Consider the following 16605-nt stretch of genomic DNA (forward strand, 5'->3'; position numbering starts at 1 on the left):
TAGCAGAAAATAACCATTTCCACTCAATGCCCGGTGCAGTTAGACCAGAGAACCCAGTCCATTACATTCCATGCAAACACGGTCCACACCATTATGGAGCCACCACCAGCTTACACAGTGCGTTGTTGGAAGGGGTCCATTTCTTCATGGGGTCTGCGCCACATTCGAACCCTACCATCGGCTCTTACCAACTGAAATCGGGACTCATCCGAACAGGCCACGGTTTCCCAATCGTCTAGGGCCAACTGGTATGATCAGGAGCCCAGGAGAGGCGCTGCAGGCGATGTGCTGTTAACAAAGGCACTCGCGTCGGGCGTCTGCTGCCATAATCCATTAAGACAAAATTTCGCTCCCCTGTCCTAACGGATACTTTCATCCTATGTCCCACCCCACATTGATTTGTGCGGCTATTTCACGCGCTGTTGCTTGTCTGTTAGCACTGACAACTCCACGCGAACGCCGCTGCTCTCGGTCGTTAAGTGAAGGGCGCTGGCCACTGCGTTGTCCGTGGTGAGAAGTAATGCCTGAAATTTGGTATTCTTGGCACGCTCTTGACACTCACGATCACGGCATATTTAATTTCCCAACAATTTCCGAACTGGAATGTCCCATGAGTCTAGCTCCAACTACCATCTCACATCCAAAGTATGTTAATTCCCGCTGTGTGGTCACAATCACGTCGAAAGCGTTTCACGTGAATCACCTGAGTACAAATGACAACAATGCACTGCCCTTTTATACCTTGTGTATGCGATCTACCGTCATCTGCATATGTGCATATCGCTAGCCCATGACTTGTCATCTCAGAGTATACTGTGCATTAATCTGTGTTTCTTGATTGAGTTTACGCCGACTTTGTTTTTAGTAACTTCCTTAACAATTTCGAAAGATATCCTGCACTAAACACAGTGGAGCATGCGACCACCAGCTGTACAAGGTATCATGTGTGAACTTTTGCTGTGTCCATAGGCTGCCTCGCATCAGTTAAACAGTTGAGGATAATGAGTTTCAAGAACTACAGCAAAATAATTACGGATACTAGGTGTTCATATCCTCTATAAGTAATATTCAGCATAGGTATAAAGTTGGATACACTTCCTGAGAACTGTGGTACATAATCTCAGTAGAGTGTAATCTCCGTTGGTACACGACACTAGAAATCGCTAAATTTTATGACGCTGTGATACAAAAGCAATTATTTAGCTGCAATATATTTTGTTAAGTGGAAATGATGCAAGTACTGCGATGACATAAAAGAATATCAGCCCCTATAACTTCTATTCTCACATGTTTTTTTCCCTAGCAAGGAATAATATGACTGACATTCTTAGGTGGAATTAGTTCATTATTGCATAAATACTTCTAACTGCACCGAAAATTGTGCAAGATAGTAAAGAGAAATACTGCCAAGAGATATTTTCTTGCATCGTTTTACCTTTTTCTTTGGTAAACTATGCTCTTTGTTTCTCGCTGGTAATATTCACTTGACTGTTACCTCATTCAAAGTAATCATTTTCAGCATGCTACACCCCGAAAATTAGTCGAGTACAGCAGCCAGTTTAGGTGCAGGTTTTAGTCGAACGCTTTGCTGGTTTCTCTTCTATGGCACAACAACACAGCATTTAATCAGTCGAAATACAAAAAGACACAGAGACCGAGAAGCCACAGGAATTAAGACCTGAACTCGTATTCTGGAGCAGCAGGGTTCAAATATACGTTTACAAGTTCCGATTTAGCGTTTCTTCTTTTCTCTACATGGAAACAATTCGATGCCGAGGCGGACGTTCAATTCTAACCATCCTTCTCTCTTCCTTGGCTACCCGAGCTAGTGCTCGGCTCTCTAATGACCCATGGGACGGGCGCAAAAGGCTCATCAGCTACGGACCCCACAATGAAGCGAGATAACCCCAGCGAAGAAAAAAAATCATGTTCAAAAGCTTCCTGTGTCCGGTCAGCAGAGCGTTAGCTAGAAAGTAAGTGAGCTGGCGTGGTCCTTGTGTTTCGGAGTTTTCCACTAATAACTGAGTGGAAATATCAACACACCTGACTTTTTCACTATTAAAGAAGGTTATTTAATGCAAATTGTTTCATCAGATTATTTTCCTATTTATGCATAGAGCAGACTATTTCTTTTGCTAGGTATTGTAAAACCAAATTTTTTTTTTGCTTTCGCATATCTGACTTCTTGTTTGTAAAAACGCTCATAGGAAAAATATGCAAGTCCTTATGAAACGTTTGTAGTGGGTCATGAATTCGAAAACAAACATCAAAATAAAGAATGAGATTTTCACTCTGCAGCGGAGTGTGCGCTGATAAGGTTAAGAAGAAACCACAGCATGAAATCCATTACCTTAAAACGAGTGAGTGCGACAAGAATAGCTTAACCACCGATGTCAGCAGATGATTCCACCGATCCCCCACCTACGTCAACGTCAAAACTTTCTCCTCGAGAAACCCTGACGCTGACGTTCCGTTCCGTTCCATGCTGTTGATGTGTGTGAATGCTGCCACTGTAAATGCATTCCGGAATGTTCTGAAGCTTAGCTCCGCATCAACTATGAATTGACCCTAAGTAACAAAGCGAGTAGCGGCATCAGCGCTGCGAGTACGACGATGAAATTTATTCTACTTTTCAACGTACTACCCCTGTAAATTTAAACACATAGCCCGTCATCTCGTGGGCTGCGAGGTTGTCTGCGAAGTGCTGCCCAACTCGTTGATTTTTAAGAGACTCAAAAGGATGAAAATCAGTGGTGGTCAAACTGGGGCTGAACAGTGGATGTTCCAAGAGTTTTCAATGAAATGCAGGTGGCCGGAAAAATATTGCATGCATCTTAATATAGGAAACCCGACTTACGTCAGCTGTCCTCAGTACGGATGATGTAAGTTGGGTTGCTTCTATTACGGTGCATGAAATATTTTCTGGGTCAGTTTTATTTTGTCCAAACTGTAGTTGCAATAACCCATGCGTTTGTCTTGATACGCGAGGGCGAACATTGCCATTTAGAATAATCACGTCCATAGTCAGGAGTGCTGGCTGCTTGCGATGTATGGCTTGTCGCAGTTTCTGCAGCAAATGACAGTAGGTTGCGGCATTAACTTTCTCATCATGAGTATGGAATGAAAGCAATGTTACACCTTGCATGTCCTAAAACACAGTCACTATAAATTTGTGTGCCGACGGACTCACCTTGAACTTTTTTACTGTGGAGGTAGGAGCCTTTCCTTCCATAGAAAATCACTTTGACTTAGACTGGTAGTGGTGAACCCGTGACTCGTCTCTTGCAGTAACTCTCGTAAGGAAACCACCTACTTTTTTTTCTAAAACACGCAAGATTTTCGTGTGTTTCCGTAATCTACACAAGTTATCCAACGAAGAAAACGGAACGTAGAGCTGAATGTGAAATCCGAACCACTTGTCACTCCTGGCGACTCATCACATCTTTGAGACGTGGGGGGGGGGGGGGGATATTAGTGTTTAACGTCCCGTCGACAACGAGGTCATTAGAGACGGAGCGCAAGCTCGGGTGAGGAAAGGATGGGGAAGGAAATCGGCCGTGCCCTTTCAAAGGAGCCATCCCGGCATTTGCCTGAAGCGATTTTAGGGAAATCACGGAAAACCTAAATCAGGATGGCCGGAGACGGGATTGAACCGTCGTCCTCCCGAATGCGAGTCCAGTGTGCTAACCACTGCGCCACCTCGCTCGGTATCTTTGAGACGTGAAGGCTACATTAAAGGGAGACTGATAATTTCCGTGGTCTGACCGGGATTCGATTCCGCGACCTCCAGGCTCCAGAAATGCGCTGACCACCAGGTCTGACAGCGCATGTGACGCTGCATATATATGCCCATTCTGTTCCATTTGTGTCCTCGAGTTAACGCACACAGAGTCAGAGAAAATTCAGTGGCTAACAGATTACGCTCTACATGATTATGTGAAAACAAACTATAGCACGTGCCAAATCATAGATTGTCACACACTGATTTTTGTTACAAGGGCGTTCTGAAAAGTAATGCATCCGATTTTTTTCTGTGAAAACTTTTAAGGTTTTTTAAATAAATCAAACGTTATTAATATTCTACTTCCGAAGTGTAGCGTGTAACACGGCGATCTGTAACGTAACTACGTCGGTGCGTGAGAAACAGCGTGCTTTAATCGAGTTTCGAATTCGAAGACTTCGTCCGCAAATGGAGAGCCTTCTTCTTCAGCATGACAATTCCAGACCACACACGAACTCTGCGACATCTAAAACAATCTGATGCCTTCGATTCACAATCATTGATCACCCTCAATACAGTTCCGACTTCGATGACTTCACTTTGATAGCGATGAACCGGTAGAAATTTGAGGTAAGTTCCTACGGGACCAAACTGCTGAGGTCATCGGTCCCTAGACTTACACACTACTTAACCTAACCTGAACTAACTTACGCTAAGGACAACACACGCACCCTTTCCCGAGGGAGGACTCGAACCTCCGACGGGGGAAACCATTCGAACCGTGGAAAGGTTAACCAGTGTAAGCAGAGATGAGGTTGTGGCTCTGTCAAGAAACTCAAACGTTTCACACTGACATTATCAACAAACTAGTCTCTCGTTTGGAGAAATGTGTTCTTCGTAAGGGTGACTACTCTGAGAAATTAATATGTGGTCATGAAGAATAAAGATGTAGAATGTTAATAACATTTGTTTTGTTTAAGAAACTTTAAGAGTTTTCGCAAAAAACTCGGAGGCATTACTTTTAAGCACAGTTTCGTATCATTTCTTTCCCAAGTTGTATTATGACCCACAGAGAAAGCAGTGCCCTCATTGCTTGTGATTCGTTTTCCTACTTTGTTAAATTCCTGGATGCATCCGGACACAAATTTATATTCAATACATTCCCGCTACACACAGGACGCATTTCACGATGAACGTTCCCTGTGGAGTGGCTCTTGGTCCACATAAATTGTACAGCTGCACGATATTCTAGTCAGGCACTATTCTAGTCATGGCACTAAAACCGTCTTCCACTGCCAGCATAATACTAACTGTTGATCCCCAACCGACATGTTCTGCCACTTTCTAGAAAGACACAGTTTTGAAATTTATTCTGACATTCGTGGCTTATTTACTAACTCAATCTCGTACAATGTTGCGACATCTGACAAAGCTATCTGTGCCAATAGCCGCGAGCTATGGGCTCAAATATGCTCCAGCCTGGTCTCGAATGCGAATATGGTGTGGCTATAAATACCTCACAGTGCCCGACGAAGACAACGTCAGTTCTCGAAATGTGGTACAAAAAACTGGATCATCAAAAATATCCTACGTAAAAAAACACCGTCTACCACTTTGCTAATGTCTCAAACAATTCTTTAATTCTCCAGACAGATCATCCTAGACCCAAAAAATTGTTACCAATTCTGTAAGTTAGTTGCATATTGGAGCATCAGAACATTCCAGAATCCATTTTCAGTGGCGACATTCACCCAAGTCTTCAACAGAACGGAAACGTCAAGGTTTCTCGAGAAGAAAGTTTTGACATTGACGGAGGTGGGGGAACGGTGGCATCATCTGCTGACATCGGAAGTGCTTTGATTTATTCTTAATCTTTATTTTGATGTTCTTTTCGAATTCATGACTCACTACAATCGTGTCATGAGCACTTACATATTTTTCCTATGAGCGTTCTTCTAAAAAAGAAGCCAGATATCTGTAAGTAAAAAGTTATTAAGGTTTTGCAACACCTGGCAAAATAAAAAATCTATGCATAGATAGGAAAATAATTTGATGAAACAATTTTCATTAAATAACCTTTTTTAACAGTGACGGGAATGGGTGTGTGTGTTTGTCATTAGGATAATTTAGGTTAAATAGTGTGTAAGCTTAGGGACTGATGACCTTAGCAGTTAAGTCCCATAAGATTTCACACACATTTGAACATTTTTACATACGTAATAGAGGTGGCGTGGTATATTTATAACGAACAATGGTGCGGATTTCATCACATGGGAAAGCAGGGTAAAAGACAAAAATAACTTTCATGTTTGACACATGTCTGGCTCTCAACATAAAGGTCGTTATCGGACTCTCAGTAAGAAATATGCCCTCCTTGGATACGTATGCACACTTTGCATCTGTTGTTCATGTGGCCTACCAAGCTGTTGGTGAGTGTTTGGGGGATATTGCCTCTCTCTTCTCTCAAGGCAGGTTTCAGTTCTTGCACGGTTCGAGGGTGGATGTTCGTTGAAAAACACGTCTGCCAAGAGCATCCCAGGTATTCTCTATAGGATTTAGGCCTGGGGAGTACGCAGGTCATTCCATACGTTCAATATCTCCACATTCCAGTGTGTCCGACACTTCGGCGGTCCTGTGTGGGCGGGCGTTGTCGTCCATAACTAGAAAGTTGGGACCTACCACATCCCTGAACAGATGGACATGATCCAGAATTATCTCCCGGCAACGCCGCGGTGCTATAACAGTACCTCGTGCAAAGATATGCAGTGGTGGTCGGCCATTGTGCATATGTTTGCCCATGCAATATCGATGACGTTCATGAATATTCTGTAGTGTGTAACGTGCTACTCCCCCTTTACCCACTAACTAGAGGCCAGAATCACTTGCCACAATGTAGCCGGATTGGCGGAGAACATCACTGTGGACCACTGTTGCTGACCGCAACCATTGTGCTCCCTATACCAGGGAACTCTTTCTTGACGATGGCGCGATTGAAGCAGGATCCAACTAACAGGCATCTGAGCATACAAACCAGCCTAATTTAATCGCTGCGAAGTGGTTCTGGCTTAAACACGTGTACCGGTAGCGGTTCCAAGGTCTGCACCGACCTGCCTAGGAATGAGAAATCTGTTCCTTTTCGCCACGAGGGCTATGTCTCGATCCTCTTGCGGCGTGGGGTCCGCCTATGAGCACCGGCCATTTTCGCGTAGCATTTACACCTTCGGCAGCCTTTTTTAATATCATTTACCTTGGCCATACGAGGTGCTTTCAAGTTCTAAGGCCTCCGATTTTTTTTCTCCGGACTGGAAAGAGATAGAAACATGCGCATTGTTTTAAAATGAGGCTGCGTTCATTGTCAATACGTCCCAGAGATGGCAGCACCGTACGGCAGATGGAATTTTACCGCCAGCGGCGAGAATGAGAACTGTTTTAAATACTTAAAATGGCGACGTTTTCCTTACTTGAACAGCGTGCAATCATTCGTTTTTTGAATTTGCGTGGTGTGAAACCAATTGAAATTCCTCGACAGTTGAAGGAGACATGTGGTGATGGAGTTATGGATGTGTCGAAAGTGCGTTCATGGGTGCGACAGTTTAATGAAGGCAGAACATCGTGTGACAACAAACCGAAACAACCTCGGGCTCGCACAAGCCGGTCTGACGACACGATCGAGAAAGTGGAGCGAATTGTTTTGGGGGATCGCCGAATGACTGTTGAACAGATCGCCTCCAGAGTTGGCATTTCTGTGGGTTCTGTGCACACAATCCTGGATGACGACCTGAAAATGCGAAAAGTGTCATCCAGGTGGGTGCCACGAATGCTGATGGACGACCACACGGCTGCCCATGTGGCATGTTGCCGAGCAATGTTGATGCGCAACGACAGCATGAATGGGACTTTCTTTTCGCCGGTTGTGACAATGGATGAGACGTGGATGCCATTTTTCAATCCGGAAACAAAGCGCCAGTCAGCTCAATGGAAGCACACAGATTTACCGCCACCAAAAAAAATTCGGGTAACCGCCAGTGCTGAAAAAATGATGGTGTCCACGTTCTGGGACAGCGAGGGCGTAATCCTTACCCATTGCGTTCCAAAGGGCACTACGGTAAGAGGTGCATCCTACGAAAATGTTTTGAAGAACAAATTCCTTCCTGCACTGCAACAAAAACGTCCGAGAAGGGCTGCGCGTGTGCTGTTTCACCAAGACAACGCACCCGCACATCGAGCTAACGTTACGCAACAGTTTCTTCGTGATAACAACTTTGAAGTGATTCCTCATGCTCCCTACTCACCTGACCTGGCTCCTAGTGACTTTTGGCTTTTTCCAACAATGAAAGTCACTCTCCGTGGCCGCACATTCACCAGCCGTGCTGCAATTGCCTCAGCGATTTTCCAGTGGTCAAAACAGACTCCTAAAGAAGCCTTCGCCGCTGCCATGGAATCATGGCGTCAGCGTTGTGAAAAATGTGTACGTCTGCAGGGCGATTACGTCGAGAAGTAACGCCAGGTTCATCGATTTCGGGTGAGTAGTTAATTAGAAAAAAATCAGAGGCCTTAGAATTTGAATGCACCTCGTAGTAGAGACACTTTGACCGGCTTCGAGCAGTCCAAGTGCTCGTCCACGGTCGTAAGCAATCAAACCATGTTTTGCAGGCACGTTGCTGTATCACACGAAGTGCTGCACTAATCGGCTCCACAATAACTTTCGTCAAACACTGCATTGCGTGAACTGTCGGATGCATACAGAGAGTTCGTGCTCAGGCTTCGCTGCAATTAACGCGTCCCACCCTCTATATTTACTTTTACTATCATTGGTCGGATTTTCCGTAGCAACTGATATATGCTGAAGCGCCAAAAAAAAAACTGGTATAGGCATGCGTATTCAAACTGAGCGATATGTAAACAGACACAATACGGCTCTGCTGTCGACAACGCCTATATATGACAAAAAGTGTCTGGCGGAGTTGTTCGACAGGTTGCTGCTGCTACAATGGCAGTTTATCAAAATTTAAGTGAGTTTGAACGTGGTGTTATAGTCTGCGCACTAGCTACGGGTGACGGCATCTCCGAGGTAGCAATGAAGTGGGGATTTTCCCGTACGACCATTTCATGAGTGTACCGTGAATATCAGGAATACGTTAAAGCATCAAATCTCCGACATCGCTGCAGCCGGAAAAAGATCCTGCAAGAACTGGACCAACGACGGCTGGTCCGCAAATTGCAGCAGATTTCGATGTTGGGCCGTCAACAAGTGTCAGCGTGCGAACCATTCAACGAAACATCATCGATAAGGACTTTAGGAGCCGATGGCCCACTCATGTATCCTTGATGATTGCATGACACAAAGCTTTACTTCTCGCCTGGACCCGTCAACTCCGACATTGGACTGTTGATGACTGGACACATGTTGCCTTCTCGGACGAGTCTCGTTTTACATTGTAGCGAGTGGATGGACCTGTACGCGTATGGAGACAACGTCATGAACCCATGGATCCTGCATGTCAGCAGGGGTTGTTCTAGTTGGTGAAGGCTCTGCAATGGTGTGGGGCGTGGGTAGTTGGAGTGATATGGGACCCCTGGTACGTTTAGATACGACTCTGACAAGTGACACGTACGTAAGCATCCTGTCTGATCACCTACATCCATTCACGTCCATTGTGCATACCGACAGACTTGGACAATTCAAGCAGAAAATGCGACACACCAGACGTCCCGAATTGCTACAGAGTGGCTCCAGGAACACTCTTCTGAGTTTAAACACTTCCGCTGGCTACAAAATTCCCCAAACATGCATATTATTGAGTATATCTGGGATGCCTCGCAACGTGCTGTTCAGAAGAAATCTCCACCCTCTCGTATTCTACGGATTTATGGATAGCCTTGCAGGATTCATGGTGTCAATTCCCTCCAGCACTACTTCAGACATTAGTTAAGTCCATGCCGTGTCGTGTTGCGGCACTTCTGCGTACGCGCGGGGGCCCTACGCGATATTATGCAGGTCAATCCCAAAGAAAGCAGGTGTTGACAGATGTGAAAGTTACCGAACTATCAGTTTAATAAGTCACAGCTGCAAAATACTAACGCGAATTCTTTACAGACGAATGGAAAAACTAGTAGAAGCCGACCTCGGGGAAGATCAGTTTGGATTCCGTAGAAATGTTGGAACACGTGAGGCAATACTGACCTTACGACTTATCTTGGAAGAAAGATTAAGAAAAGGCAAACCTACGTTTCTAGCATTTGTAGACTTAGAGAAAGCTTTTGACAATGTTGACTGGAATACTCTCTTTCAAATTCTGAAGGTGGCAGGGGTAAAATACAGGGAGCGACAGACTATTTACAATTTGTACAGAAACCAGATGGCAGTTATAAGAGTCGAGGGGCATGAAAGGGAAGCAGTGGTAGGGAAAGGAGTGAGACAGGGTTGTAGCCTCTCCCCGATGTTATTCAATCTGTATATTGAGCAAGCAGTAAAGGAAACAAAAGAAAAATTCGGAGTAGGTATTAAAATTCATGGAGAAGAAGTAAAAACTTTGAGGTTCGCCGATGACATTGTAATTCTGTCAGAGACAGCAAAGGACTTGGAAGAGCAGTTGAACAGAATGGACAGTGTCTTGAAAGGAGGATATAAGATGAACATCAACAAAAGCAAAACGAGGATAATGGAATGTAGTCAAATGAAGTCGGGTGATGCTGAGGGAATTAGATTAGGAAATGAGACACTTAAAGTAGTAAAGGAGTTTTGCTATTTAGGGAGTAAAATAACCGATGATGGTCGAAGTAGAGAGGATATAAAATGTAGACTGGCAATGGCAAGGAAAGCGTTTCTCAAGAAGAGAAATTCGTTAACATCGAATATAGATTTAGGTGTCAGGAAGTTGTTTCTGAAAGTATTTGTACGGAGTGTAGCCATGTATGGAAGTGAGACATGGACGATAACTAGTTTGGACAAGAAGAGAATAGAAGCTTTCGAAATGTGGTGCTACAGAAGAGTGCTGAAGATAAGGTGGGTAGATCACGTAACTAATGAGGAGGTATTGAATAGGATTGGGGAGAAGAGAAGTTTGTGGCACAACTTGACTAGAAGAAGGGATCGGTTGGTAGGACATGTTCTGAGGCATCGAGGGATCACAACTTTAGCATTGGAGGGCAGCGTGGAGGGTAAAAATCGTAGAGGGAGACCAAGAGATCAATACACTAAGCAGATTCAGAAGGATGTAGGTTGCAGTAGGTACTGGGAGATGAAGAAGCTTGCACAGGATAGAGTAGCATGGAGAGCTGCATCAAACCAATCTCAGGACTGAGGACCACAACAACAACAACACCAGTTTCTTTGTTTCTTCAGTGTACGTGCTTCAGTTTTACCACATAAATTGTCAAGGATATAGGTTAAGAATTTTGCTTTGGCTGTTAATAAACTTTTTCATTGCTAGTTCCTTAATTCTGTGCTATATCCCGACTTTTTGTACTGCGGGTGATATCTGATAGCCTCACTTTCACCTGTCGTTTCTCCCATTCCGTTGACGTTCTGTATGGACCGAACTTTATGTATTGACCCATCCTCGTACATAGAAATGGAGCGTCGACCTAGTTGTCCACTGGGAAGTATGCGATCTGAGAAGAAATTAGCAGATTTTTGTGGCCACACCGTGACGCGTCTGTTCCTGGCAGATGAGAGGGGCATTTGCTGAGCGTTCCGACCCGATAAATCACGGCAGGTCGACAACAAGTTGTTCAGCGCCGCCGAGAGGCCGTCGCGAGTGCGGGTCATTAATCAGCATCCGCGCCGCTTCCGATTCAATCAGGGAACGCGGCCTGTCGATACCCGGCGCAGACATCACAATCGACGCTGAGCCGCCCCACCGGCCGCACACTTACTTAACAGCCTCGCCGCCACTTCTCCACGTCTGCGTATCATACCGTGCATCTTTCAGCAAGTGCCCCTGTTGCGCGTGTTCGGATTATGTCTTTTTTATCTTCTTTTATCCCTTCCCGTTTTAATCTTCCATAGTGCGTCTGTGTGCCAACGCAAACCCGTTCGCGTGTGAAACGTATACATGGACTTTACCTTATTCATTATACAGTACAGCTGTGAGAAAGCCTGTTACAGCATGAATGCGATATTATCTCTCATAAGAAAATGAATTCCTGCTACCAGTCGCTTTAACAATGTTGTTTTGTTTTGATAAAAAGCGAATTCATAACTCCATTAGTACAAGCATTGTTTACATTGACAAAAGCTGTTGTCAATTGCTCAACAGTTGCACGTCTGTTCGCCAGTACACATCTCAGCAACCGTCGTTCAACCCTGTAATGTATGGCCCGTGATGTGCCATATTTGCCTCGGCGCCATTTTGACATTCGAAGTATGCTTTAACCACGGCGGCACGCAAACTATTTACAAACTTAGCCCTTTCGTATTTCCTTCCACGCTTGACCCGAAAGCCAATGATCATGCCCTTATGGACGTCTGATAAATCGCTTCCTTTCCGCACTACGACAAAGACTGAATGTTAACCGCTCGCTCGCTAACATGACGTGCTCGCTCGCTCGCTAACGTGACATGCCATCCTCAGGCACGTGTGGGTGCAGTATTAGCACTTCTTGTGCTTTGCCTGCTAGTCCTGACTGATATGAGAGTCGGGGAAGCTTACGCATACGATGGTCTTGATAGACGTAGTTCGTCTGGGTTCAGGAGGTTCAGGAGAGGTGACTGACGGAGGAATGCACACACACCCTCGGTTAGAAGGTCGGAATCAGGAGATTTCGGTGGGTCGGGCGGAGGAGTTTCGCACCGACGCGAGAGGGACGCCCCAGCCGACTCGAACCCGGATGAGACCACAAAACTGTATTCCCTGTCGGAGGGCGTGAGGACGGGGTGTTTATTGTTGAGATTCAAATCCTTCCTCGAGACCAGAGCACGTAAGGCCGAATTATGCCTGACTGGGCCGTAGGGCTGACGAGGAAGGAGTGGTTTTGGCCTGTCTGGAGGGGTGAAGGGATAGGGATTTTCGTGGTGCGGGTACGTCCAGTCACGAACACCACGACACGCTTTATATGCCATATATTGCTAGTGCTGCCACCTGCCGTCAGTGAGAGGTTACTGCACGCTGACGTCGAACCTAGGTGGTGATCACATAAACGTGTCTGGTTCGTGTAGTCGCCTTGGCGGAAGGAACACTACTGAATTACAAGTGTGAATCGTTAAAACATTTGGAAACCTCTCTGGCCTCCAATTCTTCCCATATCCAAACGGATATGTGAGTAGAAAACGTTTTCAGTCTGGTGTAGAGTTGGTGGGAGTCGTAAGAGTATACAGGGTGAGTCACCTAACGTTACCGCTGGATATATTTCGTAAACCACATCAAATACTGACGAATCGATTCCACAGACCGAACGTGAGGAGAGGGGCTAGTGTAACTGGTTAATACAAACCATAAAAAATGCACGGAAGTATGTTTTTTAACACACACCTACGTTTTTTTAAATGGAACCCCGTTAGTTTTGTTAGCACATCTGAACATATAAACAAATACGTAATCAGTGCCGTTTGTTGCATTGTAAAATGTTAATTACATCCGGAGATATTGTAACCTAAAGTTGACGCTTGAGTACCACTCTTCCGCTGTTCGATCGTGTGTATCGGAGAGCACCGAATTACGTAGGGATCCAAAGGGAACGGTGATGGACCTTAGGTACAGAAGGGACTGGAACAGCACATTACGTCCACATGCTAACACCTTTTTATTGGTCTTTTTCACTGACGCACATGTACATTACCATGAGGGGTGAGGTAAACGTACACACGTGGTTTCCGTTTTCAATTACGAAGTGGAATAGAGTGTGTCCCACTGAAAACGCGTCGACGTATGTGGTATTAGCATGATGGTGCACCTGCACATTCCGCAATTAACACTAGGCTGACCCTCGACAGGATGTTCGACGGGCGTTTCATAGGACACGTGGAGGACGCATAAATTGGCCAGCCCGTTCTCCTGATCTTACACCTCTGGACTTCTTTCTGTGGGGTACGTTAAAGGAGAATGTGTACCGTGATGTGCCTACAACCCCAGAGGATATGAAACAACGTATTGTGGCAGCCTGCAGCGACATTACACCAGATGTACGACATTCATTACGCCAGAGATTGCAATTGTGTGCAGCAAATGATGGCCACCACATTGAACATCTATTGGCCTGACATGTCGGGACACACTCTATTCCACTCCGCAATTGAAAACGGAAACCACGTGTGTACGAGTACCTCACCCCTCATGGTAATGTACATGTGCGTCAGTGAAAAAGACCAATAAAAAGGTGTTAGCATGTGGACGTAATATGCTGTTCCAGTCTCTCCTGTACCTAAGGTCCATCACCGTTCCCTTTGGATCCCTACGTGATTCGGTGCTCTCCGATACGCACGATCGAACAGCGGAGGAGTGGTACTCAAGCGTCAACTTTAGGTTACAATATCTCCAGATGTAATTAACATTTTACAGTGCAACAAACGGTACTGATTACGTATTTGTTTATATGTTCAGATGTGCTAACAAAGCTAACGGGGTTCCATTTAAAAAAACTTAGGTTTGTGTTAAAAAACATACTTCTGTGCATTTTTTAATGTTTTGTATTAACCAATTACACTAGCCTCTCTCCTCACGTTCGGTCTGTGGAATCGATTCGTCAGTATTTGATGTGGTTTACGAAATATATCCAGCGGTAATGTTAGGTGACTCACCCTGTATTTTGCAGTGGTTCCACTATGACTCTTCAGAGATGTTATATAAAGTATGTTCACCAAAACGATGCCGACGTCGAAAAAGAAGAGCATTTTTTACCTACAAATTGCAATTCTTCACTGACAGGTCGATAACTATTCGCCTTATTCTCTTCAAGAAAAGAGTAATACGGCTATAAAGATTTTTCGATTTTAACAGTCGGAGACAAGAAACTGAACATTTTCTCCGTGCCTTACGACCACGTCATCGATGAGACGTTAACCTTTGCGTATTCCTGTTCTTGTCTTCGTTTGAAAAGACGCATAGTTTTTTTATGGGCTTACCGCAGCTAATTTATGATAAAATTTAACGTGCTACATCGACATAGCTATAGATTCCATTTTATCAGCAATGAGCTACAAATCTAGTATATGCATTATATGAATCATTATCTTTTAAATATATTTCGTCAACTTGTAGAATGAAAAAGATTTGCGAAGATCCGGGCTGCTTACAGAGTGTGCTCCCTAACGTCTATCCCATTTGCGGGGAAAATTATTCGTATCGGGATGAATTAGAAACTTATAAGAGAAACTCAGTTCTTGGAAAACAATTTGTCACATAAATCACAGGTTTTATTTTTAACGTCTGCAATGTACGGATCTAAGGGGGAGGGGAATGGGGTACTGAAAGCACCCCCCCCCCTCCCCCGAACCCCTAGAACATTTTCTTACAAATGTTTACATTTTTTATATAACAGTTTCCAAGTTTGTTAGATAATTAGCGGAAAATATACCAACATAAAAACTGTAAACAGCAAGGAAGTCTAGAAAATTACTAGCGGTGTCTAACACAGGACACTTTTCAGATCCTCGCTTGAGAGCTAGCCTACGTGGATGTGCTTGCGCCGACGGGCTTCGGACGGTATGTAAAAGTGCCATTCACAGACTGATCTTCCAGCTGCTAACAACAGAGCCGATGCAGTACTTGAGTCTGCAGGTAGAACCGACAGACTACAGGTGGTTGAGTTAGGCGTGACAGAAAGGGAAGTCCCTCCTCTAAGGAAGTAATAAGAGAAACACTGACTCTCCTCACCATAGCTGGAAACGACTGAAAGAAACACCACTCATTTACAGGCTCGCATAGCCATATCTGCAGGTCTGTGTTCACATCGTCGTGCTGAGTAAAATACTGATAATGGTGCAATGTACACTTCGATTTTAGGCCGTGTTAATTATTATTCTTGTAAGCTGCGCTGAGACGATAGGCTAAGGATTGATACAAAAATTATCGCAATGTTTAAAAAAAATTATACAGGGTTATTACAAATGATTGAAGCGATTTCACAGCTCTACAATAACTTTATTATTTGAGATTTTTCACAATGCTTTGCGAACACATACAAAAACTCAAAAAGTTTTTTAGGCATTCACAACTGTTCGATATGTGCCCCTTTAGTGATTCGGCAGACATCAAGCCGATAATCAAGTTCCCCCCACACTCGGCGCAGCATGTCTCCACCAATGAGTTCGAAAGCATCGTTGATGCAAGCTCGCAGTTCTGGCACGTTTCTTGGTAGAGGAGGTTTAAACACTGAATCTTTCACATACCCCACAGACAGAAATCGCATGGGGTTAAGTCGGGAGAGCGTGGAGGCCATGACATGAATTGCTGATCATGATCTCCACCACGACCGATCCATCGGTTTTCCAATCTCCTGTTTAAGAAATGCCGAACATCATGATGGAAGTGCGGTGGAACACCATCCTGTTGAAAGATGAAGTCGGCGCTGTCGGTCTCCAGTTGTGGCATGAGCCAATTTTCCAGCATGTCCAGATACACGTGTCCTATAACGTTTTTTTCGCAGAAGAAAAAGGGGCCGTAAACTTTAAACCGTGAGGTTGCACAAAACACGTTAACTTTTGATGAATTGCGAATTTGCTGCACGAATGCGTGAGGATTCTCTACCGCCCAGATTCGCACATTGTATCTGTTCACTTCACCATTAAGAAAAATATGTTGCTTCATCACTGAAAACAAGTTTCGCACTGAACGCATCCTCTTCCATGAGCTGTTGCAACCGCGCCGAAAATTTAAAGCGTTTGACTTTGTCATCGGGTGTCAGGGCTTGTAGCAATTGTAAACGGTAAGGCTTCTGCTTTAGCC

The 16605-nt window shown here is 44.6% G+C and overlaps 1 protein-coding gene across 1 annotated transcript in view; it reads right to left on the reverse strand.

Moving 5' to 3' along the window:
• The window catches only part of LOC126184445 (circadian locomoter output cycles protein kaput), an 837361-nt gene that overhangs the window by 287181 nt on the left and 533575 nt on the right, over positions 1-16605 (reverse strand). The gene's annotated exons all lie outside the window — the stretch shown is intronic.

This window comes from Schistocerca cancellata, chromosome 4 (assembly GCF_023864275.1).
Source record: "Schistocerca cancellata isolate TAMUIC-IGC-003103 chromosome 4, iqSchCanc2.1, whole genome shotgun sequence".
Lineage (NCBI taxonomy): Eukaryota > Metazoa > Arthropoda > Insecta > Orthoptera > Acrididae > Schistocerca > Schistocerca cancellata.